Below are 26,320 nucleotides of genomic sequence, written 5' to 3'. Positions count from 1 at the left end.
ATTTTTGGGGGATTATTCTATGTTTCTATTTGTACAAATATTTTTCTATTTGTCTGGAAGGAGAGGCATACACCATTTGGAATAATGTTGCTATTTTTGTGAAATGGCTTACTCTTGTAGCTGTTTTAAGCTGCAGTCTGTCTCTTACCCTGTGTCATACGAGTCCCACAGGTTGTCAGGATGAGCTCTCTGAATATTTTAACATTTTGGAAAGCAAATCATCACTTGTGCTGCATTCTTTGGCCTGCTTCTCATGCAGCGTTCCCCAGGGAGGTTGCAAAGACATCCCCAGGGAGATAGAGCTCATGGCCTCATATACTCAGTTTGGAACTAGCAAAGTTCCGCCAACTCTCTTATCATCAATATTCTTCTCAAACTCACCCTAATTTGTGGTTGGATTCATGAGTTTTTTATCACACATCTACATTAGAGAAATACATCTTCTCTTTTCAAATTCACCACTTCACTTTCCCATGCCTGCTGGATTAATGAAATGGATGGTATTTTATCAGATCAATTATCAGATCTAACAATCTGGGAGGAAAAAGGGAGTGAGAAATAAAAGATTAGTTAGTGAGTAATATTGGAGAAGACATTGAAGTGAATGATTTTCTATTTACTACAAATAGAGGGTAACAAGTTAATATGAGAGAAAGCAGAATTTGGGTAATAACCATCACACTGCTGTGATGAATTGTCTTATACAGATTGCATTTATTTGTTAACGCCGTAATGAGCTGTGCCAGAGAATTCTGAAAAATGTCTTGTAGAGTTTAAATATTAGTAGTTAGTGGTTCTTCTTCCGTCTTGCCTCCATAGCCACTACAAATTGTCTGTTCATTTAATTGAACTTGTTCCTTCTCCTTCCAAAGAAGTATCATCATAGAATCATAGAATCACAGAATGTCTTGAGTTGGAACGGACCTCAAGGATGATGAATCTCCAACCCCCTGCCACACACAGGGCCACCAACCTCCACATTCAATACCAGCCCAGGCTGCCCAGGCATCCAACCTGGCCTTGAACACCTCCAGGGATGGACGGGGCATCCACAGCCTCTCTGGGCAGCTGTTCCAGCACCTCACCACTCTCTCTGTAAAGAACTTCCCCCTGACATCCAACCCAAATCTTCCCTCCTTCAACTTAAAACCATTTTCCCTTGTCCTTCTGTTATCTATCCTTTCAAAAAGTTGACTCCCTTTAGGTACTGAAAGACTGCAATGAGGTCACCCTGCAGCCTTCTCTTCTCCAGAGGTAGGCTCACATTACCAAGGACAAAAAGCCCAAAATACAAGCTGTGCTTCAGTGACCTTATGGGGACAGCAATCTGGTGCTCAGCATTCAGTCACTGGAGACCAGAATCTGAAAGATGTCAGTTCTCTGCTGTGAAACCACGGCGAGGATGTCTGAGCAACTGGTCTTCTGCAGTGAGGTGTGTAAAAAGCCATCATTTTACTGCACAATACTGGAGAACTACAGGCCTGTGCATTATCATCATCATTATTTCTCTGCATTTAAGGCATAGAAAAAGATAGATTTGCTAGCAATCTACTTCTAGCACTCCAGGCACTGATGGGACTTAATTATCTTCCAGATAATTTTGGTCAAAAATTAAAAACTAAATCTAATAAAAACATTTACAGCAGGGTTTTATTTATGGATGGAATCTGACCCTTCATTGGCATCAGTTAATGTCTCATTGGTATTGAAATGACAAATAAGTCTTGTTCCTTTGAAGTAGAATGTTGATCAAGCTGCTTTGTGAGCGTGATTCTAGCCAGAACAGAACAGTGAGCACAGATACTTGCTAACCACTAATTATAATATCTCCCACAGGCAAGAAGCTGTCCTGACATGTTATGAAACACATTGGAGTTTCATGAGACATGCTGAAACTTTGATCTATTTGCAAGTGGACATTTATATCAGAAATGTCCGGGCTGAATTTTGTTCCTTTCTAATCTCTTCTCTCCCATGTACCCCTCTCTCATGTGGTTAAATGCAGCACTGACAACTCAAAATACTTGGAATTAATGGCTGACATCTGAGAAAGCATGAGGAGAGTGGTTTTAATAATCAAAATAGTTCTAAAAAAGAGTACAGATGGGGAGTTGCATTTACTGTCTGAGGCCCAGCAGTATTAGGGTGTCTAATGCACTCATTAAGAGACACAGGCCTTAATCACCATAACCTTGTTGAATACCAGCTTGCTTTCCTGAGGAATTCATGCATCCTGACAGGAGTTGTCCAAGATGAAGAAATTCCTGATCACAAAATGCGTACGCACAAGAATGAGAACATGGCCTTGCTTCTCACTTGCAGAAGGGTCACAAGCAGTGTGAGTACTGCTTCTGTATTTCCACCTGACCAGTAACAGGTCTGCACCACTGCTATGGTTGATGGAAAATCCAAAGTGAGGCAGTGTGAGTTCTGTGTATGATCAAAATGTTTTTTTCAGAAAGCTCCACTCTGCTGTCTGGTCAACATCTTGTCAGTTCTGCTTCACTGTGGAGCACCTACATCCATTTGAGATGCCACCTGTGGGTAAATCAGCTACAGACGTCTGCTTCCCCTTTGCCCTTTATTATAGGTGTTATGTATCTTGTGGTCTGCCCCATATGAAGTTCTTGGTATGCAACTCACTGGAATTTGTCCAGACTTGTAGAACTGCTGCTCCTACCATCCTGCACCATCCTGCATACAGGTCCAAACCAAGCTGTGGGAAATTGTGGAAGACACTGGATTTTCAGAAGAATCAGAACATGGACATTGAGCACTGCTAACACTGGCCTTCTGATGCCCTGTTGCTTGGTGTATTCAGCAATTCTGATAAGTATTTTGTCATTCTCTACAGTGCCTTGGAGACATACACATGACTCCTGAGTCACTCCAGCTCAGTATATACAAACCACAGAACAGCAGAAATTAATGCTCTTGGTCACTACCAAGTCAAGTCAGATTAAGATCGATGATGTGTACATATAATTTGTATATTAATTTTCTGTTACTACCCTACATGCTGGGGAACTCTTAAGTAGGGGTCACAGGCCCAGCTTTTATGCAGGTGGGTTTGCCAGCCTGTCCAAAACAAACAGAGGGCATTGGGTTTCATGCAAGTGATAATTTGTATGTCTCTCCAGGACAGCAGTCCCTTTTCTCTTCCTCAAATATCTTACTGATAGAAGGGCTGCTACCGAGTGCTTGGTTTCCATACTTGTAGGGCAATACAGTTCATGAGGTAGGCACCAGGTATCAATTGATGTATCTAGCCCATTTTTTCAAAACCGTATCTCCCCACATGCACACCCAGCATGTGACTAGGAAATGTCATGGTCCCTGTGACAGCCATTCAAACAGGAACATAGCAATGCTGTGCCAACAGACTGAACTGCAGAAAACCTGACCCAGCTCAAAGGGGCAACTGCTGCCTCTCCTTCATCTGGGGCAGCAGCTCTAACATCAGCAGCATTAACTATTCACTCCCTGATCATTTCAGCCAGGCAGAATTAGGAAAGAACTGTAGTGAAGCTCTTGGAAAGGGCATAAGACATGTTGCTTCAGGGAAGGACATCTGTTGGCAAAGAGAAAGGAAAACAACAGCAAAGCAACCTGGAAAGGATGGAGAAGAAGCAGGGGAAAGAAACAAGACTGGCCTGCAGCAGGGAAGATTCTCTCTGAGCAGAGTGGATCAGAGGGGATTTTTTTTTTCCTCCTTGCACAAAGTTTTGACTTTCCATTGAAAGCAGAAAACCTCAAAAAAAGAAAAGAAAAGAAAAGAAAAGAAAAGAAAAGAAAAGAAAAGAAAAGAAAAGAAAAGAAAAGAAAAGAAAAGAAAAGAAAAGAAAAGAAAAGAAAAGAAAAAAAAGCTTTGTTTTCAGCAACTGTCAACAAAAATGGATGTCAGGGGGAAATTCTTTACGGAGAGAGTGGTGAGGTACTGGAACAGCTGCCCAGGGAGGTTGTGGATGCCCCGTCCCTGGAGGTGTTCAAAGCCAGATTGGATGGGGCCCTGGGCAGTCTGGTCTAGCATTAGGTGGAATGGTGGTGGCCCTGCGTGTGGCAGGGGGGTTGGAGATTCATGATCCTTGAGGTCCCTTCCAACCCTGGCAATTCTGTGAAAATCACTTTAAAAAACAAATCTTGGGAAAAAAGCAAGAAAATAGCTGAGGAATGGCTGATTCTCTGAGATACAAACCTACCACCAAGAAAAGCATGCATTTCTTAGATAGCAGTGGAAGAATCTGCTAGAACTTGTCTTCTGCTTTGCAGGGGAGAGAGGAGCTCACCCATACTTGTCTGAGCAGCACCAAACACCAGACGAACACAGCTGGCTCTCTGGGACCCATCTTCCACTGGTGTGCAGGGGCAGGAGCAGCTCAGACACAGGCAAGGCTTTGAAAGGGGTTGTGTAAACAGGCTGGATAAGCTGCAGAGATGCTTTATGTGGCAGAATAAGAGAAGAGTCATTTTGGAGCTCTCTGCTGTGCAGCTGCCCCAGGGTGCAAGAGGTGAACTGAGCCAAGGAGACTGAAGTCAGAAGAAAACTGTAATGGGCAGAGGCAGGTCCTGAGCTGTTGAAAAATCAAGAGCCAGCCCAGGAGATGCTTTATATATATATATCCCTAAACAAAAAATAACAATGAAGACAGTGATGGACTTCTTGTGAGGAACAAAATGTTATGTCTTCTGTGGCAGTGGATACACCTCACCAAATTCATACAGTGAAGCTGTAACCCTGAGATAACTAGCTGCTTCTGAATAGCCTCTGTGCTACAGAATTTGAAGTCAGGGCTGAGAACAGCCTCTTGATGCACTCAGGGGCAAAATATTAAATGTAGAGGTTGCAGGTGGAAGCCAATACTGCTATCGTGACCTTCCTAACATCTGTAAGTGCACTGGGGCCAACATAGATACAGGCAAGCTTTAGAGAAGGTCTCAAACAGCTGTCAGAGACAAAGGAACAAAGCAAGCCGACAGACTTGCTGTGGCAGTTTCACAAGCTCAATCAATTTTTGGCTGAATGGAATACACAGAAAACTATTGTCTGAGATTTTTCCAGGACAATTAGACAAGGATGAAAGGTAATGCAAAAGGTGCTGGCATGAACTCAGCTCAAATCCAGACTGGATTAGCCCAAGCTAAAAGGAGCCCAACCTAAGCTTCTATCACAGTCTCGATCACAAGGATGTCTGAGAAATCAAGGAGCTCTCATTATGGTAAGAGATTAAAGATCTTGATTAATTTAATACAGCAAAATGTAGGCTGGGGGGAGGCAGTTACTGCCTGTATATGCATGGAGAAAAAGAGAGAAACAAAATAAAAAAAAGAAAGTATTGTACTGAAGTCTAGCTTCTATTGCAAAAGTAGACACAAACATAATAACAAGCAAATAATATATAGAATGACTTAATGAACTGTGATTAGAAAGGAGAAGATAATTCCTTACCATCTTGGCAGTGAAGGAGTCTCTCTAACTGAGAATTGCTCTACCAGATGAGTAGCAGAGAGACACCTGGGGAAGAGCAGGAAGGAGCCCATTCTCCCTAATGTAGGTGGTGGATGAGTAAACTGTCTGTAAAACCCTACACTACATGGAGACCTAGGGTGGTGCTGTCAAAGTGAAGGCATTTGTTAGTAACCTCATAGAAAGGTAAGAAAAAGTGTGTTTTTGCTGTTGTTGTTTTTTTAAAATTAAAAACAAACAAACAACACCAAGCACCTTTTCCATCCTATTTATTTTTCTTTTTACTTTCCTAGATCATCTGCTGTTGTTTTGTTGAACTGTTTTGCTGCTGTTATGTCTGAATTCCTGCTTCCCATTTGCAACCTCAGAAACAAGAACTTGGGTAATTGGATCTGATAGAGCCTGCAGGTAAAACTCCTCATTTCATGTGACTGTTTTCCACATCCAGTATCTAGTCTATGCTAATACAGGCACTTTTCAGCAACTTTAATCTCTGCTAGCTGAAGTAACACTTGTGAGGTTCCCTGAGACCCAGCTGTGCACCCATCTCTCCTCATAGAAGAACCATCCTTCTGGAGGGCTGCCATCAGACCCTGGCAGCGACTGCTTCCCAGCCACCTCCTGCACCTCTCTGATAGGTAGGATGGATCCTGTCATGATCCGACAGTTGAATCCTTTGGCCTTCATCAACTTGAAGAGAGATCAGTCCTCATCTAAACAGTGTGGAGGCAATAAAGCCTGAAAGAGCAGACAAACAAGAAGGCTGAACAAAAACAAGTGAATAAAAAAATAAATATTGGCTGTGTTGCTTCAGAAAAGCACTGTCTGGGGAAAATTGTGTAATGCTATAATTAGATTTTATCATAATGCATCTGAGGAAGGAAGATGAAATGTGGTCACAAAGAAACATTGTCTGGCACAAAATCTCACCTTTGAGTTTAGTTTTCCATCTTCGGTAAAATTGGCCTCATATCGGTTCCTTGTATGTGTTTTCATTTTTCTTAAGCTTTTAAGAGCTATAAAGCAGACACTTCATCTTGTGCTCCCATCTTTGATCTTCTCAGGGTTCATTAATGGAGCAGGGCTGGTTGGATTCATTGCCTGGATATCTGCCACAGGAGCTCAGATGAAGGCAATAACCAACGGCAACATTCAATCCTCTCTGCGGGGCAGCTCTGGAGATGTACATAGGGAACAGTTTTCTGAGCTCAGTCTTTTAGACTCTGATCTGCTTCTTTGCTGTGCTGTAGATCTAACTTCTGAGACTTAGAGAAACATGCAGTTAGGAAGGAACACTTGGAGGTCTGTAGCCCAAAGGTGAGCTGAGTGAGAACCATTTGCATCAGGTTTTTGAGGGCTTTGTTCTTTGAGTATCTCCAAAACTAACAGTCAGTATTGAACTTCTGCTCTAATATTTGATTAACCTAATGGGGAAACACTGTCAGGGTTAAAAAGTTGTGTCAGTGGTTCTGTTTCTGTTGGGGGGCAGTGAGCTATAAATGATATATGGAATCAGAAACAGGTTCTGCCTGTTGTGTTGCACTGGTACATGATGGGGGCTGGTACAGCCTTTGATGGCCTTCATTCATCTCCCCTCCTGCTCACTGAAATCATCAAATATGTAGGCAAAAAGAGCCTCTGGCAGCAGCAGGCAGGTTACTCCTGCTTGAAATAAGCAGAAATCCAAATCCTCAAAGCTTGACTTTCACCAGCGTTTTCTGTATAGAGGATGGGGTGCACTACTGGACCTGCTCCCACCATAGGATATGCCAGAGGTAGCTGCTTAGTGAAAACCATTTACAGCTGTACCTGCACTATGCTTCACCTTTGCAAGCACAAAAGCGAAGAGACAAAAGCCTCTTATCTCTTCTCACTCTGTTTAGCTCAACTTCTGTCCCCTCTGCTGGGTGTCCCAGCTTGGAATCTGCAGGGAAAGCCTTGGGAGGCTGCAGTGTGGCTCCTGGGCAGTGCAACTGGTGCGTGGTGTATCTTGCTTTGCTTGGGAGCCCTAAAGGCTTTCATGCCTGCACTTGCAGTCACAGAGGCTCTGCTCTGGTCCTCTCCCCAGCAGCAGAACCTGAGCAGTGTGCTGCTCCCCAGTATGTTTTGCAGGTTGTTTGCTGCAGCCTTTTCCAAATCAGTCTGGTGGAATAACGAAGCACAGTAATGATTCATGAGCTGTTTTATGTTGGCTCCTTGCAGTGCTGAAGGGCGAGGCTGTGAGCTCAAGCACTGCGCTGCTTATCAGCGGAGCAGAGGGACAGAGCACCCTGTGCTGGGTCAGACGTGTCCCTTTTATGTAGCCTGATCTGGCACCCCATGCCTTGAAGAGATAGTGCTAGATGTCTCATCTAATAGGACATCTGCCATGTACCTTCCTACAGCTTTCATTTAAGGTTATCTGTAATACAAGGTTATGTTCGCTGAGATCCCGGGAGCAGAAAGCCTCTCTTTCACTGTTACTCTGCACAGATTGCCTTGATGGCTTGGTAAGTGAATTATGTAGGAGACATTACACTGTGAAGAACTGACCTTGTCCTTAACCTCAGCACATTCTTCAATTAATGCCCTGCAAGATAAATTAATTCTATTAATCCATACAGGCCTCAGAGCAGCTGAACTGGGATTTCTGCGTTTCTCACTAAACCAAATTCTCCCTTTCCCTTCCTAATGAACCTTTTGCTTACAATCAATAGAAAAAGGCTACTTGAAAGCAAAATGAAACAGTGCTTGCTGTACTTAAAGCATGCTTGCCCCCTGCAACCCAGCTGTGAAGGAGGACAGATGCTGAGAAGCTGCACTGCACTGCTTTTTGGCTTCTTGACCATCCCTCAGGCAGAAAACCCACTCCACTAGCAGGGCACAGAGCTGGGATGGAAACAGGGCCGTCTGACTGCAGGGAGGTGTCCAGCAGAGATCCCCCAAGCTGTGTCTGCTCAGTGCAGGTGCAGCATTCAGGCTAATGCCTCAAACACGGGGGCCTTGGGAATGCTTCAGTGCTGCCCGAGCATCGCTGCCGGTGATGTACTGAGCGCTCATCCACTGAGCACCCCTGGTATTCTGGTTTATTTGATTATACTTTATGGGGCGGACATGGTAGCTGTCAGTATTGGCAGTATCTAAGATGTATAGGTGACAAGAAGGGAGACAATTTCTCATGGCATAATAATGACGATTAAGGATGGGATTCCTCCAAAGCAATCAGGGAAGTCAATGAGAGTCAATAAGAAGTGGGTGCCTCATTTCCTTAATGTGCTTTTGAAAATCCTAGCCTAAAACATTGGTATTTCATATGGACACATTTAAGTCTGTACAGGAGAAGTCTCAAATCCTTTCTGAAAACCGATATGCATATTGTAATTGGAACAGATTAAATATGAATATCCACAGCAGCTTAACCTCTTATTCTTCTTATTTAAAAAAAAAACATCGGGTGTTTCAATCATAAGCAGCTACATCCTGCAGTTAATAGTGGGCCATATCCAGACCTGTCAGCTCACACAGCTGCCCTGAGTTGAGCAGAGCAGTTCTGATCTACCCCAGCTGGGGATGAGAGGCTAAGTGTGAGATGTAACCAGAGCAATATTATCAAGTTGCAAATATATTCAGAGAAGTGCTGGTTATCCAGTGCTCAGCATACATAATGTCTCTGTAGGCAGCCAACATTCAGACAAGAAATAGGGCACACGTTGTGAGCAGTGAGGGTAATTAAACTGTTGGAGCAACTTACCCTGGGGAGGCAGCAGCTCTCTGTGGTGTGAAATTCCTACACTGGGAAAGAGACCATTGGAAAGAGACAATCTAAAGCAAACAAAAAGTCAGTTGCAGGGATCATGATGGGGAAGTCCTGTTCTGAGTAAAAGAGGAGGTTAGACTTTGATTACCCTGACGGACTCCTCCAGGCTGCATGCAGACATTGTGTTGCTGATTCTGAAAGGCAGCAGCAGCAGCCCAGCTTCTCAGGGTGCACGTGGATTTTCCCTTTTTCTCTGTAGCAGCTCGTGCTCACTGATCACACGTCTCATTTTGTCTCATTTCTGATGAAACTCCAGGTCTCTGTAGGATTCCTCATGGAAAAAAAACTGCATCTCACCTGGTGTCACACCAGCACTGTTACACCCAGCTCGATTCATCTGCTTTCAGTTAGAGCTCATCCAATGGCTGTGAGTGCTTGGATGGCTGTGCTCAACCACTTCATTAGAGTCCTTTGCAACAAAGCCTCAGCACAGATGACGTCCCTGTAAATGTATGTGCAGTTCTGGCTATTTCACACCTCTCTGACAGCAGAGACTTGCATCGAGCGGCTCACCACATGATACATCGGTGGTGAGAAGGAGGGAAGAGACAAAGAAGGAGAAATTTGGACTGGTTTATGAAGACTGTGGAAATGAATTTGTATTTGAATGCTGACAGACTTACAGCTGCTGACAACTTAAACCTATGCATTTTGGAGGACGGTGTTTCATCAAATGCTCATCAGGTACTCTGGAGTGGATTTATGCAGCCAGCAGTAATACAACACAAAATGTAAGGTAAACAGGGTGGAAAGTAAATCACCAACTCTCTACTAGCAAATAAGAACTCTTCATGTTTCGGCTGACATATGCAAATGGAGAGGATGGAGGCATGTATGGCAGCGGCTCGTCCTTGGAGCTGCGGCTGTGTCTGAAGCAGAGCTGGGGATAGAGATGGCACCAGGAGTCCCTGCAGAGACCTCTGCCACTGCTTTGTGTCTCAAAGCACGGTTCGCTGAAGGACTTAAACCCCTTAAGCATGGTGGGATAGCAGCTAAGGGAGAAAGGTGCTGTTCTTGCACAAGGGCTGGGCTCGGTCGCACTGGAGGTGCACTGAACCCAGTGTGCTATCCCTGCCGAAGGCTCCTGCTCAGGGAAGCCCTCCAGAACAAAGCAGACTTACAGTAGTGCTGCACCAAAACAGACTGCAATGCTGATACTCATGGTTAGCAATACAGCACAGCAAGGATGAGATCCTGCTGGGGAATTACTTACGTGTGGCTTCAGAAAAAGCAAACTGCTCCCATCACATGCTTGTGCAGCTGAGCAGCCCTTGAGGCTGTAAAACTGCACCATCTTCAGTAGATCCCACTGGTGAACCTGCTCTGGATCAGCATTCCCCCTTTGCAGTGCTGGCTTGAGCTACTGTGTCTCATCCAGTTCCTTGAAATCTCCAAAGCCGCTCTGGCTCAGACCTGCCTGCTGCAGCTCCCTCACTCCACATCTTCCTCCTCTCATGTCCCACCAAAGCCTCCCCCTCCTTCTCTGGGCCACTCGCCCAGCCCTGGGTGCCATACATGATCCCCACCCACCTGCCTGCTGTCCTTCAGGCACCCAATGCTATGAGTTGAGCTATGGTCTCGTGATCAGCTTCACATTACAGCCCCTGGACAGGACACCACCCATGTGTCCTCCCTGCTATCACCCTCCTCCATTTTGCATCAGCATATGGGGTCCAGGTTCCCATTTCCCCCACCAGGAATCAGAACTGGTCTGGTCCAGGAGCTTCATTTATACCTTTCTGTCTTTTCCTGGGTTTGATATGATTTGAAATACTCTGGGGGAGGGGATGCAAACACATTTCCCATTACGTGCGTATCATTAGCTTTTCCCTTTGTATTCGTGATTTAATAACTTCTGAATCTGTCACAATCGGTGTTGAAAGGAGCGTGGCTGGATGTAATGGCATGATTTGAAAAGAAATGCTAAAAAACAGGAACAGTCAGCATCCTTTTTAGCAGATGTAGAGTGAATAATATTTAGGGACGTGTTTATAAATCAGTACACCCTTTAATTAAGCAAAACATTTTGCTAAGAAAGAATAAATTAGCAATTCATGGCACAAGGCTTGGCCTATTATCAAAGAGCTTGTACACGATAAAGCACAATTGCCTGCGTGTCTTAAGAGCTAATTATCAGTAACTTGTTTTATTCTTATTTCAGAGCTGCTTGTGAAGAGATGAGACAAAAATCTACATGAGGGGCATGGGCTGGTGGCTTGGCTTTCCCTTGGCTCTCTTTTGAGGCTGCCTTGAGCAGAAGGGCACCTGTGGCTGCTGTGCAGGCCCAGGCTGAGGGGAGGATTGCTCCCATCCAGCACGAGGCAGAGCCAGCACTTCTCTCTTACAAACTCATTCTGTAATGCTGCAAAAGTTATATTAATCTTGGTTTCTTTTTCACAAAGTGGGGATGACAGCGCTGCTGGGCTGGTGGAGGTGTGCTGAGGATGGAGACATGAGGCTGAGATGTTTGATGTGGAGATGTTTGATGTGGAGATGAGGCAGACAAGGACCAGGAAGAGCCTGAAGAGAGTGAGCAGTGATGGAGTCTGGGGTTCCCAGTGCAGCTCTGCATTGTGCAGAGCCTGTGGCACACAGGAGGCATCGCACAGATCTGAGGGAAGAAGGAATGCCATGTGCTCTATCAGAAACCCAACAGAAAGGCAATAGGGGCCTCAGATCCCAGGACCGGAGGGACGTTGATGTATAAGCCTCAAATATTTGTCTCTTGGGCACATGCCAACAGAAGAGCTTAAGCACGCCATGCTGGCACGAGTGACAGGATTATGAGCGGTTTCAATCTGATGCAGATGGTCTTCCCATTTGCTTCCTTGTTTAAACAGCAATTTGGCAAGTTTGTCATTCATAAAGCTTTTATAGCGCTCCACATGCTTCTCCCCTGTGGCCCACTAGGAGCTGCTTGGATGTTTGTTGATGTCTGGAAACACGCATTAGTCTTTAATGAGGTTGTATTCATATTGTTTCCTTTGGTCAGAGGAGCCTTGGGAATTGCACACTATAACATGTATCCCCACTGAAAAACCTGCAGCTACCCACCAAAGCATCACTTGATGCTCAATGCACAGCCCAGCTACTGGAATGGGGAAGAGAGGAGTGCATTGAGATGGGCTGAGAAAAAGCTATGTGAAGTCACAGGTGTTACTCAAAGCAGAGGCATTGGAGAAGAATGGAGACAGGGCTCAGGCAGCCCCATTGCAAGGCACTGCTGGACGTGGAGCAGGCAGAGGGCATTCCCTTATGAGCTGGGGAAAGGCTGAGGAACCAGCTCAGAAGGTGATGTGGTGTGATGTGTGTGCTTCCCACACCTCGGATAAGCTCTTCTTTTATTAACCAGGCAAACAGACTGCAGGAATCCTAAAGGGTTTTGTTTGCCCACAAGTAGTATCGATGCAAAGCACAACTGAAGTATAATCAATTAATAGCTTTCGTGTCGTTTTGCTGAGTGTAAAACAGCAAAGCATCACGGCTTGCATTGGCACAAGCTGCTCAGATATAAAGGCAAGTAAATATTTAGCCAATAATTTTGATTTTGAGCAACAATATGCATCTTTATTCCTTACTGGCTTGTTTGTGTTCTTAATAGCAGGAATAAGGCACGCTGGGGTATCAGTCTTTAACTCAGCATATTCTGCAGTGGGACATTGTCATCTTTGCAGAAACTCAAGAAAAAGTCTTTGGCATTCTGTACTCTGCAGGTACCTCATCCAGAGCTGCCTATGCTCATGTATTCCAGCAGTCTTTTCTGTTGTAATTAGGACCTGCCACAAATACAGCTTGTGGACAAGGACTCCTCATCTATTTTTCTGTCCCCTCAGAAGAAACCCACACAGTTTGTTATAGATCAGTGTATTTATAGGCTTTGCTCCATGGCAAACAGGCTAATTTTTCACCCTTTCCTTATCTGTATGTACTTGCAAAGACCATGTTTCATGTTACTTGATGGAGAGATGTGAAAACAAGAGGCAGCTGGAGGTCAGACAACGGCAGGCAGGTACCCATAGACTTACCTTGCTGTGGGACCTCTGCCAATGCATTTAACACTTCTGATCCTGTTTCCCTCAGACGTTGTGAGAAGATAACACAGAAAATAACACAGGAGCAGGACTGGAGCCCCGAGAGGTGATCAGCTTTGAGCAGTGTGACACCCAGGCAGCAGAGGAGCACGTCTCACCGAGTGATGGTGGTGGTGGTCAGTCCAGGCTCATGGCAGGGCGAGGCACACTGATGTTTTCCATCTGGAATCCAAACCAGACCCATTTGGAAGGCACAATGGCCAAGTACGAGGTAAGCTTTGCAAGGAGACTAGAACAGTTATACTGGTGAGAGTGGCCACAGCAAAGGTCCATGTGGTATCTGCCTCCAGCCACGGCCATGACCATGGGAGGATGTGAGAACAAGGGTGGTATCTATTGTAATACCAACCAATTCCATTTCAGAGGCAGCTTGAGGTGCAGCCAGGGAAGCTCCCAGATCAGCTGTGCGTGAGGATAACCCAATTTTAAGCATCCTGAGAGCTCTGACAAGGTGCTGCCCACCACTGTCCTGCATTAGGGGGCAGATGTCCGAGCACTGAGGTGCAGGTCTGTCCTTCTATCATGGGTGTTTTTTGCTCTGCCTGCTCCAGCCTCTATTCTGTGCGCTGAGAGGGCCTGGAAGAGTTGGGGAAAGCAGCTTTTTTCCCTTTGACATAAAAGCTACTCACAAATTCATCTCACAGCTCTGCGTGTCTGCTGCCATACAAATGCCTCTCTTTCTTGACTCTGTCTTTGTACGTCTCACAGAAAATGTATCATCAGGAGGATATATTACGACATTTTTGCAATACTATCCTCTGCAGCATATTGCAGAGCATCCTTCAGTGGATTTCCTTCACGTGCAGCTCCTGCCATTAGCGTTGTGAGTTCTGCCCAGAGAGATGTACTTAGAGGTAATGGGTTCAAAACACATGCGAGTTATGAAGTGGAGTGAGAGGTTATGCAGTACTCTTAAAGGATTTCAGTGGAGAGAGTTTGAAAGAACCACCAGCCTTGGTATGTGGGGAAACAGCCCTAGAACTGAGGCTATACTCTTTTTCATGCTGTCATCTGATCACTGTCATTTGCTCTGAAAACAAATCACCTTAAAAGAAAGGATTAGACAGGACCTTTGCCTATATTGCATGTTTCATTTTTTCTTTCAAATGAGATGAATTAATACAGATAGGAAATTTGCTGAGAGTATTATAGGAAAGTCATGCACACATGGAAAGGAACATTGAGATAAACCCCTTGATTGAATGTAGAAGCACCAAGCTGTTAGGGAACCCCACACCTGGACTCATCAGTTCTCCCATGGGAGCTGTCCTTGACTAAAACATTGCTTTGTGCTGTCAAACAACAGTAAATAGCAGAATGTGTGTAGGATTTTTTTTGATTCTTTGCCTGTTTGTTTCTAAACAAGTGTTTTAAGGCGCAAGAAAGAGGGGAAAAAATATCTGGGACATCTGCAAATAGCAGAGGGATCACCAGGTCTGCTGTAGCTGAGAGAATGCCATGCCCTGGGTTGGGCTTCACCTAATAGACGGAGGCATAGCAAGACTTGTTCTGTGTTTCTGTCCAGGTGCCTTGGCCTCTGTTTTCACAGGCTGAAGGATTGAGCCATGCATGTATTCAGAGCCCATACGTCTTTCTCTACAACAGTGCATGCAAATGCTGGGTTCAAGCTTTGCTAATGATTGTCAGAACCTGCAAAAGGATTAGAGCTTGGTATTCGCAGGCTAACAAAAAGAAAAACAAAACAAAACAAAACAAAAAAGCAGAAAAATTGGCTCCAGACTTCTGGGGATTGGTGAAAAATTGTGTTTATCTTATTCTTAAAGTGTTTTTCTCCTTGAATCTTTTGTTGTAAGTTTTCAAATGAGACCTGCAAAGAGGACAGCCTAAAGAGGTGTGTTTGCCTCCAGAGCACGTTGTGTGGCCACCAAGCAGCACTCATGGCCTCCTGCAGCCCTCAGCTACCCAAGGAGCCCAGTGGGCATTAGGGGATTCTGGAAACGCACTAAATAGCAACAAGAGCAAGTACAGAGATGTTGGGATAATGCGAAGGAAAGAGCAAATGTCACTGGGTGGGAGCAGAGGAACACACAGAAGACAAGAGATGAACACTTCCAGCATGTAGCCTTGCTGCATTTTCACTGCAACCACCACTATGTCATTGCTCAGAAAAGGTGGAGGGGAAAAATACAACTGCAAGAGCTGAGGATTCTACAAATCACCAGTTATCACAGAGGAGTGAATCTGTCATAGGATGTAGGAGGGGAATAACCCCCTGTGTCTTCAGGAGAGCCCCACTCCAGCACTGCTAGATACCTAATTGTTTTCAGTGCTGTATGTTTGTACAATGTCAGTGATAACGACAAGCATGAGATGAGGTATTTAATCTTCTTGGAATTCAGTTTCCTTTGTATTGCCATGGCAATGCAAGGAAAAATTTGATCACTAGCTGAGACACTCCAGTAAAAATTAATACAGCTTCTGCCAAGGAGAGGAGACTGACAGCTGTGTTTGTAAGCCTGATTTGAACCTTCTGTTTTCCATGTTATATCAAAAGCCACGAGCCCAGAGAAAGTTGAGGGAAAAAAGAAAAATCTTACAGCAACATAAGAGAAATGCCTGAAGTTGAGAGAATATGTTTAATTCTTACTAAATTGGCATCAACGTCTGTAGCTGACTGCAAGGCAAGAAAGTCCAAACTCCCTTGAGGCAGCAAGTTCTAAAATAACCTCCTACTGCAGCATTTTGCTGTCAGAAGTTCTAACTTGTGACTCTGCTCATCCTCTGTAACATCTTCATGCTCACTGGGGCAGGATCTGCTATTTTATCCCTTGTTTGTGACATAGGAGCAATAGACCCATGTCTGAGGTCTCTCATGCCAAAGTAAAAAGAGCCCCAATTTTAACATCCAACGAATTTAATGTTCTTTATTCCCACTCATAACTATGGTAGTAATTATTCTCATAGTTCTACTCATGCCTTAATAAATGTTTTAAGCCTGAGCAAGGGATACAGGTGTCCACATCAGCAGTCAAGTGTGCAAGTGGAAGGTGGCATGAAATTAAGTGAAATGATTCCTCCAAGCACCATCCTCCCATAACTGACCAAGAAAGCACCTCTCTGAATGACAGATCACAAACCTCCTCTCTGCATGTCCTCATTGGTGCTAAGGGAAGAGGACACATCAAGGATGGTCTTCTCTTCACTGTTCCCACTTGCTTCTTAGAAGCTGTCCAAGTACCACATGTTGTGCACGTGAGTCAAGGTGAATGTTCTTCGTGAAGACCCAGAGTTGATGGGGATGAGAAGAGGAGGTGTGAGAATAGGGCTGATGTGCACTGCAGGCAGCCAAGGAGCTCAGGTGGTCTCAGCATTTTGAGCTTGATCAGAATGCAGACTGTTGCTGCCCCAATTAATCAAGAAGAATTGAGGTTGGCTCAACCACTGGAAGCAGAACTCATTTGACAGTAAGGAGATTGTTCTCTAAAACTTTGTAAAGGTCCAGAGTATGATAAAGCCAACAACATCCATTGATAGTAGTGAGGGTTGCAATGTTCATGCCCACAGACGTTTGTCCATCGTCATAAGAGTCATGGATAAGGTCAGCTGTGACAGCTTCTGCCTACAAAAGCTTCTGAATGTTTTGAATTGAAGCCATTTGAGTAAGTGCCAACCACGATGATGTTCACCTTGTCAGACTAAATTGTTTGCCACCGCATTTCTTGGTGACATCTTTGGGCAGAGCCCAACCAATGGTTAACACAGTGGGATCTGCAGTTCAGTTCAGTCATCTGGAACAAAGCCACAGCCTGTCCAGCCCATAACTTAGCAGCTGTGACAGTACTTGAAAGCCAGACTGACATCTCTCTAGCTCAGACACACATTCATGTCAGCTCTTGTAAAGTTTGCATGCTGGGGATCTTTCTTTATGCAGGTGATTCCTACGGGCATGTAGACTTCTGCCTGCAGACTCCTGCCAGGGTTCAAAAAAAAAGCCTCCAGTTGTAACTTTCCTTTTTCCCTACCTAGCACTTTATTGCAACTGGAAATGTTTCATAAGGCCACCAGCCTAATTGAAAAGATACTATCTGAGATACTCTTCTGAAATATGTATGCGTTTAGAGTTAACTGTACATGCAAAATAGAAATATATGCATATGTATGTACTTACAACCATTTTTTCTATTTTTGGCTGTATGAGCACATTTCCTGGGATCAATTTAGATTCTGATCTCTGACAAATTAGTATGCAGGACTAATATTTTCCAAAGGCATTTGTTTGTGAAAAAAATGCATATTCAACTGCACGTCCAATTTGCAAGTAGACTTTCTGCACTGCTGTGTACTGATCAGGAATTTCATGGAAAATAAGTCTGTCCATTTGCATTACTAGTTATCTGATTTACCAGCACAGTCATTCATGCAAGCTAGACACTTGGGTGAATTTAGATTTTGTACATGCATGTATGTAGCTAAGTCTATTGAAAAATCTAGGTCAAACACTGTAGAGAACTTTTGGCCTGACTTCTGTAGTCACAAGCACTTTGCTGTATAAGAAATTGATTCTAGCACATTAGAGAAAGGGCTAGAGGAAGTTCTGATCAAATGAAACAGATTTATGTAACTCAGTCTCCCCAAATTACAGCCACTGAGAGTTTCTTAAGTGGAGAACTTCCCATTTTGTTCAGCTCCATTAAAATGGAATCTAGCAGTGCCACCACTGTAGCACAGTAACAGAGCACTGCAGTTTGATATGCATCCTGCTGTTCCACTCTGAGGTTCAAACTTGAGGTTGAGGATTGATCTAGTTTTCCAGGCTTCCTTTTCTAAAGAAGCGAATGGGAACTTCTGCCCTCAATTCTGACTCACGGTTATCCTTTTTTTCTCTAGAAGATTCCTTACATTTACTCAGTGGGAAAACATATAGGTACCGGTAGGCAGTATGAGTGAATGGAAACATCACCCTATGCTCATGCCTTTAACACAAATCTCAGCTTGAATGAGTTTTGGGGAGGGAGGGAAGGGAATAACCCTGTTTCTCATTTATCACATATGGCAAAGTTTGAGGTCTTTGTGAAGGTGAGACTTCAAATCGTCTCTTTTTGTTCAGCCCATCAAACATGCCAGCATCATCACAGCAATTTCTGAAGATAATTTATTGATTGATATAAGGGAAACACAAGTACAACATACTTAGATGGTTCACATGTCTCTAGCTTAGCTCAAATAAGCTCAAATAAGTCAAGAAGAAAGACATTCTCCAGCACTCAGGTCTGCTTGACGGAGTGATCACATCCATCACAGTCAGACCGACTTAAGCTTTTACATGACAAGAGCCTGCTTGTCAATGGCTTTAGATTTGAATAATATAAATAAAGAGAAAATCCACAAATATAAAGACTAAGCCAGTGGATACAGAGACTAAGCACTGTGGAAAGAGCCACCAGAGCCATCTATCCAGCAGTTTTAGGTAATCACAATGTAGGCTGCATCTCCCACGAGATTCAGAGATCCTCCTCTTCACACATTCCCACCAATCTATAAAACATCTCTCAGGAAACTTAGGAGTACTACTAAAAAGGTAAGCGACAGAATTCCCTAAAATTAGGTGTACCAAATATGTCATACCTCATTTGAAAGGGGGAGAGCTCCTTGCTTTCACTCCTTCTTGCATCAGTGTGTCACACAGTCCTTGCAAAACGCCAGGAATAAGTAGGTAACTCTGGTGCTCAGGATGCATTTGTCTAGTCATTAATTCAGAAGGCATACGAGGCACTAACTAGCTGGAGGGAGGAAGCCTGTGCCAGCAAAGAAGGGCCTGCTGAATATATAACAAAAAGTGAAGACTGATCTCGGTCTTCGCAGACCACATCTGCATGAAGATGTATGTGTCAGGAGAAACATGGCTATCCAGAAGGAAAAGCAATTAGAAATGGTAGCTTTTGACAGTAAGCAGTTCCTACCCAAGAGGGCTGAACAAGTATCCCTCCTTCCTTTTTGCTAATGCAAAGATAACGTATGAAAAATGTCACTCAGCACAACAGGAGAACGAAGACTGGCAGTGTGAGGGAAGGAAGGACCAAGAGGAAGAGCTGATGAGAAAGCTCTTCTTCCAGAAATGCCAGCCCTGATGTGAACTGTATGGACATGCTGAGGGACAGCTGAAATCTGACCTAAATACCAGTTAATGAATTTGATTATTGAACTTCACATCTTTCCAAAGTAACCTTGTTTCTTCCTTTCTGGTCTAGCGCAACCAGGAGGAGTTTGAGGTCTGCATACAGCCACAGAGCCATGGCCCCATGGGATCACAGAGATATGGTGGGACAGCTGACCCAACTGAAAGGCTGCCGGGGTGGACATGGACTTTTTTAGAAAGAATGGGGCTGAGGAGAGAGATGGGAGGTCATCTGTATGAGAGCACAGGAGGAGTACAAGGTGAGCAGGCAGAAGCTTTCCTTGGAGAGCATAAGCACAAGCCTTGGCTGGGCTGCTGGTGGCAGAGGGACAGCTGGTCTCCAACCCAAGACCACACAAATTCAGTACGTTGGGGGAAGAAAACAGAACTCACGCTGAAATATTCATGAGAAAATACTCCATTCACAATGTATGCTTGAGATTGCAAAGTCCTCAGCAAAGTACTGCCTGTGTGTGTGTTTGTTTCTGTACGCGTTTATATGCAAAAAGTCTGTTGGTCAAGTTATCCTTTCTTTACACTGTGTCCCTTTTTCTGCTTTATGAAAGATTAATGACACTGAAGAAGTTCTAGACACCTTGTCCAATGGGCTAAAGTAACCAGGATGAAATGAGAATGGAGGTCAGTATTTCCTCGAAGGCAGATCCTTGCTTTCGTCTGTCCCCAGGGACAGCTGGAGCATATGACAGCAGGCAGGACAGGAGCCTGCAGCGATGCTCCCATCCTATTCAAAACTCTAGGGATAAACAGCAGAGCTTTGGCTCTGAGCCCTTCATTCCAGCAATCAAACCCACACTGGCAATAAATCAAGTGGCAAACCAGTGTGTCCATAGATCCTGCCAAGTCACTTTAAACCGCAGTTGTTGGGTCTTTTCTGTGACATTTTGATGTATGTCTTTGGCCCATTAGAAAAATAACTTCATTTCCAACCACAGTTTATGTAGTGAGACAATTCTCCCCTTCATTGAAGATCCCTCTAGATAGTCAGACTGAAAAGCACACGATACTTGGCTCGGGTTAGAGGTAAACAAGCTGGCATTGTGCAAAAGCCCATTTCTCAGGGATCTGGCAAGACAGATCAATGCTGAGGGGTGACAGCAGCTATGAGGGCAATGAATGGAGACAGCAAATACAGCAGAAAACACGAAGCATTCCCTCCGTCCCGTCTGCAGGCAGTAAGGGGCAGCAAACACTGGTCAAGTTTTACCCTGCAATTACACAGATCATCTTTTCAGGTTTTAAGGATTTTGTTGGATTTTTTTTTTTTTCTGTTTGCTTGTTTGTTTTTTGTTGTTGTTGCTTTTGTTGGACAGTGCATCTTTAAAGATGCACAGAATGACCACTCCAATATTGCCAGCAGCTGTTCTGGTTCTGTGGGTCCCTCATCTTCCCAACTGAGGAGGAACAAAATCTCTGAGCTGAACCAGACCTCAGGCTGTGTGGTGCCCGTTCACACAGGGACTACACTTATACACAGCTCAGTCACCTGCCATAAATCTGTGTAGATAAAGCCAAGGTGGGATGCACATCCAGCAAAATGTCAGCATCACCGAGTCCAGGACCCTGCCACTATGAGCAATGACATTGCAGAGAAAGAGGTAGGAGTAGCATCAAGAAATTCAGAGGCAAAACTGAACTCAGAGGTAAAAATGAAGGGCAATAAATAACCAGAATGTGTCCCACTGTGGCTGGGAGCCCTTCAGTGACATGCAATTTCTCCCTTTCCTTCCTGGCCTCCCCAGTTTGGCCTTGGGATGAGCTGCTTAGCATTCTTCAAGAACAGGACAGGAAAAAAGAATCATTTGGCTGAATAATGGCCTTTAGAAGAACATGGAAGATTTTATGAAAAACTATTGGCTTTTTAAAATGCATTTCTCCTTTTTTTGATTTTTCAGTGATGTCCTCTATCAGTCTTTTTTACTACAGAGTGCAATGTAAACTAGGCACTTGTTTCTCTGCCAGATTTTTTCTTTTAAGATACTTCTAAAATCAAAACACTATCAAAATAATTAATCTACAGAATATTTACTTTTGAGAAGATGAGGTGTGTGTTTTTTCTGAAGGCAGATGCATGGAGAACAGTTATTCAGCTCTGAATATTTCAGTGTGCAGAGTACAAGACAGACTGCTCCATAGCACGCCCCATCCAAGCTCTGCCCAGACACTTATTTTCCTGCACCAGGTGCAAAGGTATCCCATGTTCTCTCCTCTCACCAGCCAGATTCCTCGTTCTTACTCTGCTTATGAATATGTAATGCAGCTGGTGCAGGAGCAGCAGCTTGATTACAGATTTCCAAGCCATGTGCATTGCTCCCCACCAGCTCACCCAAGAGCTTTGGGCAAAGCACAGTGTACAGGATTTCCAAACAACACAAAGCAGCAAAAGGCACCAGCTAGTTGCACCACAAAAGACTTCTTTGTGCTCACCTCATCAAATCTTTAACAGCTAATATTTTAGGAGCGATATCTGAGAAGTTTTTTGAAGAACGGCTTATATGATGGTTCTGTTAACAGCAGCAAGAACATGCACAGGGAAGTTTATTGATTCTCTTTATTGAGCTAAGTTTGCTTCCTAGAATTCAGAGTCAGAGGTGGGCTGTGACTGCAATACTGAATTACCATGAGCTGCCCACACGTTGGAACCATCCAGAGGTGCAGCTGCCCTGAACAGACTGCCTAATCACAGCAGGCTGCAGCTCTAACCTGCTCACGAGGGAGAGAAATGGAAGCTAGAGGAACGGAAGATGGGAGGATTACAGAAGGTTTCATTGGTCCTCCCTGTCCATGGGCCGTGGGAAAGTTTCTGCTGCTTGATGTATTTGATGGGTAGATCAGGAGTGGATCATGAGACAAGGGATATCTGAAACATGGAGGGCCAGAGTAAGACATTTTGGGACTGGGGTGGGTTGTGTCATAATCCAGTGCTTATTCCTTTCCCACCTCAAACCCTTCCTGTAAAACCAGATCCGATTGAAGTTCTTGATGTCTAGCTTCTATCCAGCAATTACATGTTAATTTTGCTGGTTATGCTGTGTTCCAGCAGACATGCATTGCCTGTGCATTGCATTACCTTCTTCTAAAAGTAGTGCTTAGAGCAGTGCTCAGCCTACTTAGAGCTTCCTGAGCCAAAGCTGGATGTTGAGGTGGAGTGTGCAATGGCAGAGACAAGGAGAGAAATGATGTGCACAGAAGGAAAGAGGAAGATCCGGCAGGACCTCAGAGCTGGCTGAAGAATAAGTGCCAGAGGGCAGGGGAGGAGGGCAGCCAGCCCTCAGGCTGACACCACACACAGACACCACACACCTTTTCATCCTCAAGCATTCATAAAATAAAGAAAAATAACAGCCAACTACCTACTGCTTCCTCATTGCACAGGCCACCCTACAGATCACCACAACCTGAAGTCTGAGAACGTCTGCTCTAGATCCCTCATCCAACCAGCACAGCACAGCACATGGTTATGTGGTCGATATCACACAGCAGGAACCAGCCATGTAAAACCACTTACAAGCACACAGGCATCCCCACCTGATACATGTCTTAGAGCTACATTCCACCCCAGCACTCCCAGCTTCTGCCCTCTCACAGAGGAGAGTTACAGACACCCCAGTGTGTAGGAAGAGCAGAACCAACCCCAGTATCCCCTTCCTGCTGGCTTCCAACCCATCAGCACCAGCTCCACTGCTCTGCCCAGCCCCAGGCTGCATTATTCTCTGCTCCATGCTGCACCTGATCAGAGGCAGCCTGCACCTCACCCTGCCCTTCCAGCACCCCTTCCCTGCTTCACCACATTTTCCTCCTCCATACAGCCACTTCTGCCACTTAAAGAACGCCTCCTCTGCTCCTTGTCATCTTGGACAAGCTTGTTGTGCATGGATAAGCATGTCCTCTCCCAGGTTATCACTTGCCTCCTGGCAGCACAGCTGCACTTTCTGAGAATTTACAAGTCTATCTGCTTAATAATTCCTTAATATGCATTCAGCATCTTGTGCTAGCACAGGTGGGGACCTGAAGAAACTCAGTAACGGCCTTCAGCTGTTCTTTCCCTTCAGTCAACCTGTGTGTAAAGCCTTTCCTCTATGTTATACAGGGCTGACTCCAGCACCTCATACAGCAGCAGCCATTCTACAAGAAGTTAATGTAATAACAGCATAGCATCAAGTTATTTTAGGTGTGTGCTGGCTTCGTGTTTCTTGCTGTGTAGTTATATCTTAATCCTTTTAAAGTTCATTACAACTGTTTTAATTTTAAATAGGATCATTTCAAGGTAAAATTGATTTCCGAGCTGCTGCATGAAAACCAAACATGGATTTCTCCTACACTGCATTCACAGCAGTTGTGTCTTCATCCACCTGCCACTGAAGAAGAGAATGAATTAGTAAAATATAAAAACAAAAACAAAATTAACAATTGCTTCTTTGAAACTCTTAGTTTCAAAGGTCTGTAAGACTGTTCTTACATTGCCATGTCCTAATCACAGTTGTATCCCATTCTAGGGAGAGTTCCTTGAACTTAATAATCTGGATCATAGAATCATAGAATCTTTGGATTTTCCTTACTTTGAAATTTAACTCCATAATGCTGAGCCTCTAATGCTTGTCTGTACAACACTTGCAACCTGTGGTTGCATGCTTTAACCTTGGCTGCAGATAAGTGCCATCATTCTGAACTTTTCCACTCTGTTTATACAGAAATGAATATTATTTTTGGCTCAGCATTGTCCTCAGTCCTCCTGTTCTGCATTCATTTCTGCCCTGCACTATCACTGCTGTTTAATGCAGTATATGCACAGCAGACATGGCCAAATGCTTTCCAGCTCTGGATAACACCTTTCAAGGGGGCAACAACTTGGGAAACTCCCAAATTTCCACCTTTCTGCTCCATATATTGTCCCACCATCTTCCCTTTGCAGCTGCACATCCTCCTACCCTGCGCAGACCCACGAGTCCACTCCCCTCCCTCTTTCTGATGCAGAGGTGATTGTAGTCCCAGTGTGTTAACAATTATAATTAGTCATTAATCATTTCCCAGCTGACACTCTGATGTTGTCACTGGGGAGGCACAGTAGCCCAAAGATATCCTCAGCTGGGATTGAGTATGACTTCAGCACAGCTTTATTTTATTAAGATGAACTTCTGAATGAAGACATTCAAGACACGTGTGTGATTGCCCTGATTACTGAGCTGCTTCAGCTTCGTATGTAAAAATTGCTGTGATCTCCATAAAGGTCCCCTCCGTTAGTCTGATTTCTCAGGCTGCACTCTTGATGTAATGGGGGAATTGTCTGGAGTGACCAGGGAAAAGTGCTCGGGTCAATCTGCAATGCAGTAGGAGACCATGCTTAGTATTAATGCTATTTCATTTCTATTCCTAAGAGATCTCAATTGTGTCGAGTCTGGACCATAGCAGGCACTGAGCCACAGTAGATGACAATTCCTAACATGCGGCAAATGCTATGAAGGAAAAAGGCATAGCTGACTGGCAGTGCAACATTAAGTAGCACCACAGTTTTCCGCTATTTTGAAAATCTGAATGTTTTCATTGGGTCTATCTCCAGACCTTAGAGCTCATCTTCATCATTGCCCTCTGCCTCCTTCCTACAGCTGTAAGGCAGTGCTGTCAGAAGTGTGGGTGTGAAATATGGGCTTCTCTGGATAGAAGTGTGGCAGAATCCCTGTGAAGAAGGCTCAAGGATGTCTGAGGGAAGAAGTGAAGAGTGGTCAGCTGATGGTTTGGGTGTAAGAAATTGCCCTGAGTGACTTCCTCCAGAAATGTTCCTCGAGACATTTACACTGATGTTATTTTTGATCTGCGAATAACAGATATGATTCCTTCAGCAAAATCAAACGTGATGATGAGGGCCTGAGAAATAACGTCATGTCTCTGGAAAATGGCAGAAGGAGCTCCGTTAGGGCCACGGGTGCACAGGAATCTTACTGGAGATGTCTGTCCATTTGTCTGAGCTGCCCCTCCACCATCAGGCTGAACCCATGGGCAGTGCCTGCAGGTGTGCTCACACAGTGACAATGGCCATTGAAAGCTTTCAGCTTGGGATGTGCAGAAGAAAGCAGCAAGCAACAAATGCCCACACACAGCTCACTTGTAGAAAGAGTTCAAAGTAATTCCTATAATTCACGCTTGAACCCTCAGCTCTTGGGTGCTTGACTTTGCCAAGCAGCATCAGCAAAAGCTGAATGAGCATTTAAGTTGTCCTCAGGAAACAAAAAAGCAATCAATAACTGTCTCTCTGCGTTCCTCTCCTTCTCCCTTCCCAGGGAGGCAGCCCTGTTCCCACCCAGATGCTGATCAGGCTGAGATCTACCTTCAGTGCAGCCACTGAGCCGCTCACTTTGCTCCGTGTGAGGTGGCACACAGCTTCCCAAATTGTACCCAGCACTGTGCCTTCACAGCAGAGCTATTGTGGGCTGCAGCCCAACACACAGCAGGGAGTGCAGGTAGAGGCAATAGGCACAGAAATGGGCATGGCAGTGCTGGGCTGGTGGCTGGATGAGGTGATCTTTGAGGTCTTTTCCAACCCTAATGATTCTCTGATTCAAAGCACAGGTGTGAACACTTGATGCACAGCAACACGGATGGTTTCAGGATAGTAAACGGATGCAGGAGCATGTAGCAGACCACAACATTGATTTTCACTTTTAAAATCCAACTTTTCTCCATTCATTTTTCCCCACAAAACTGAGAAATTGAAAACCTGTCCCCTCCTCCTTCCCCTCCCTGATTTTGAAGACCTTATTTTGTGGCTAAAAAGAGCTGCATCTTACTGTAAATATTTATAGCATTTCAAAACCAATACT

The 26,320-nt window shown here is 44.5% G+C and overlaps 1 long non-coding RNA gene across 2 annotated transcripts; it reads left to right on the top strand.

Annotated features, from left to right (window-relative positions):
- Positions 1 to 3,775: 3,775 nt before the first annotated feature.
- Positions 3,776 to 20,114, top strand: LOC149915579 (uncharacterized). Of its 2 annotated transcripts, XR_016471974.1 has the most exons (4): positions 3,776 to 5,216; positions 5,758 to 5,872; positions 13,341 to 13,562; positions 19,561 to 20,114. It is a non-coding gene; the product is annotated as an uncharacterized LOC149915579 (long non-coding RNA). The 2 variants fall into 2 exon arrangements; XR_016471973.1 differs by lacking the exon at positions 3,776 to 5,216 and having other exon boundaries at positions 5,521 to 5,872.
- Positions 20,115 to 26,320: the final 6,206 nt, after the last annotated feature.

Source organism: Phasianus colchicus, chromosome 17, assembly GCF_987193195.1.
Source record: "Phasianus colchicus chromosome 17, bPhaCol1.hap1.1, whole genome shotgun sequence".
NCBI classification, from domain to species: Eukaryota; Metazoa; Chordata; class Aves; order Galliformes; family Phasianidae; genus Phasianus; species Phasianus colchicus.
Note: the sequence above shows the minus strand (reverse complement) of the source record. Positions and strands in the feature narration are given on the sequence as shown.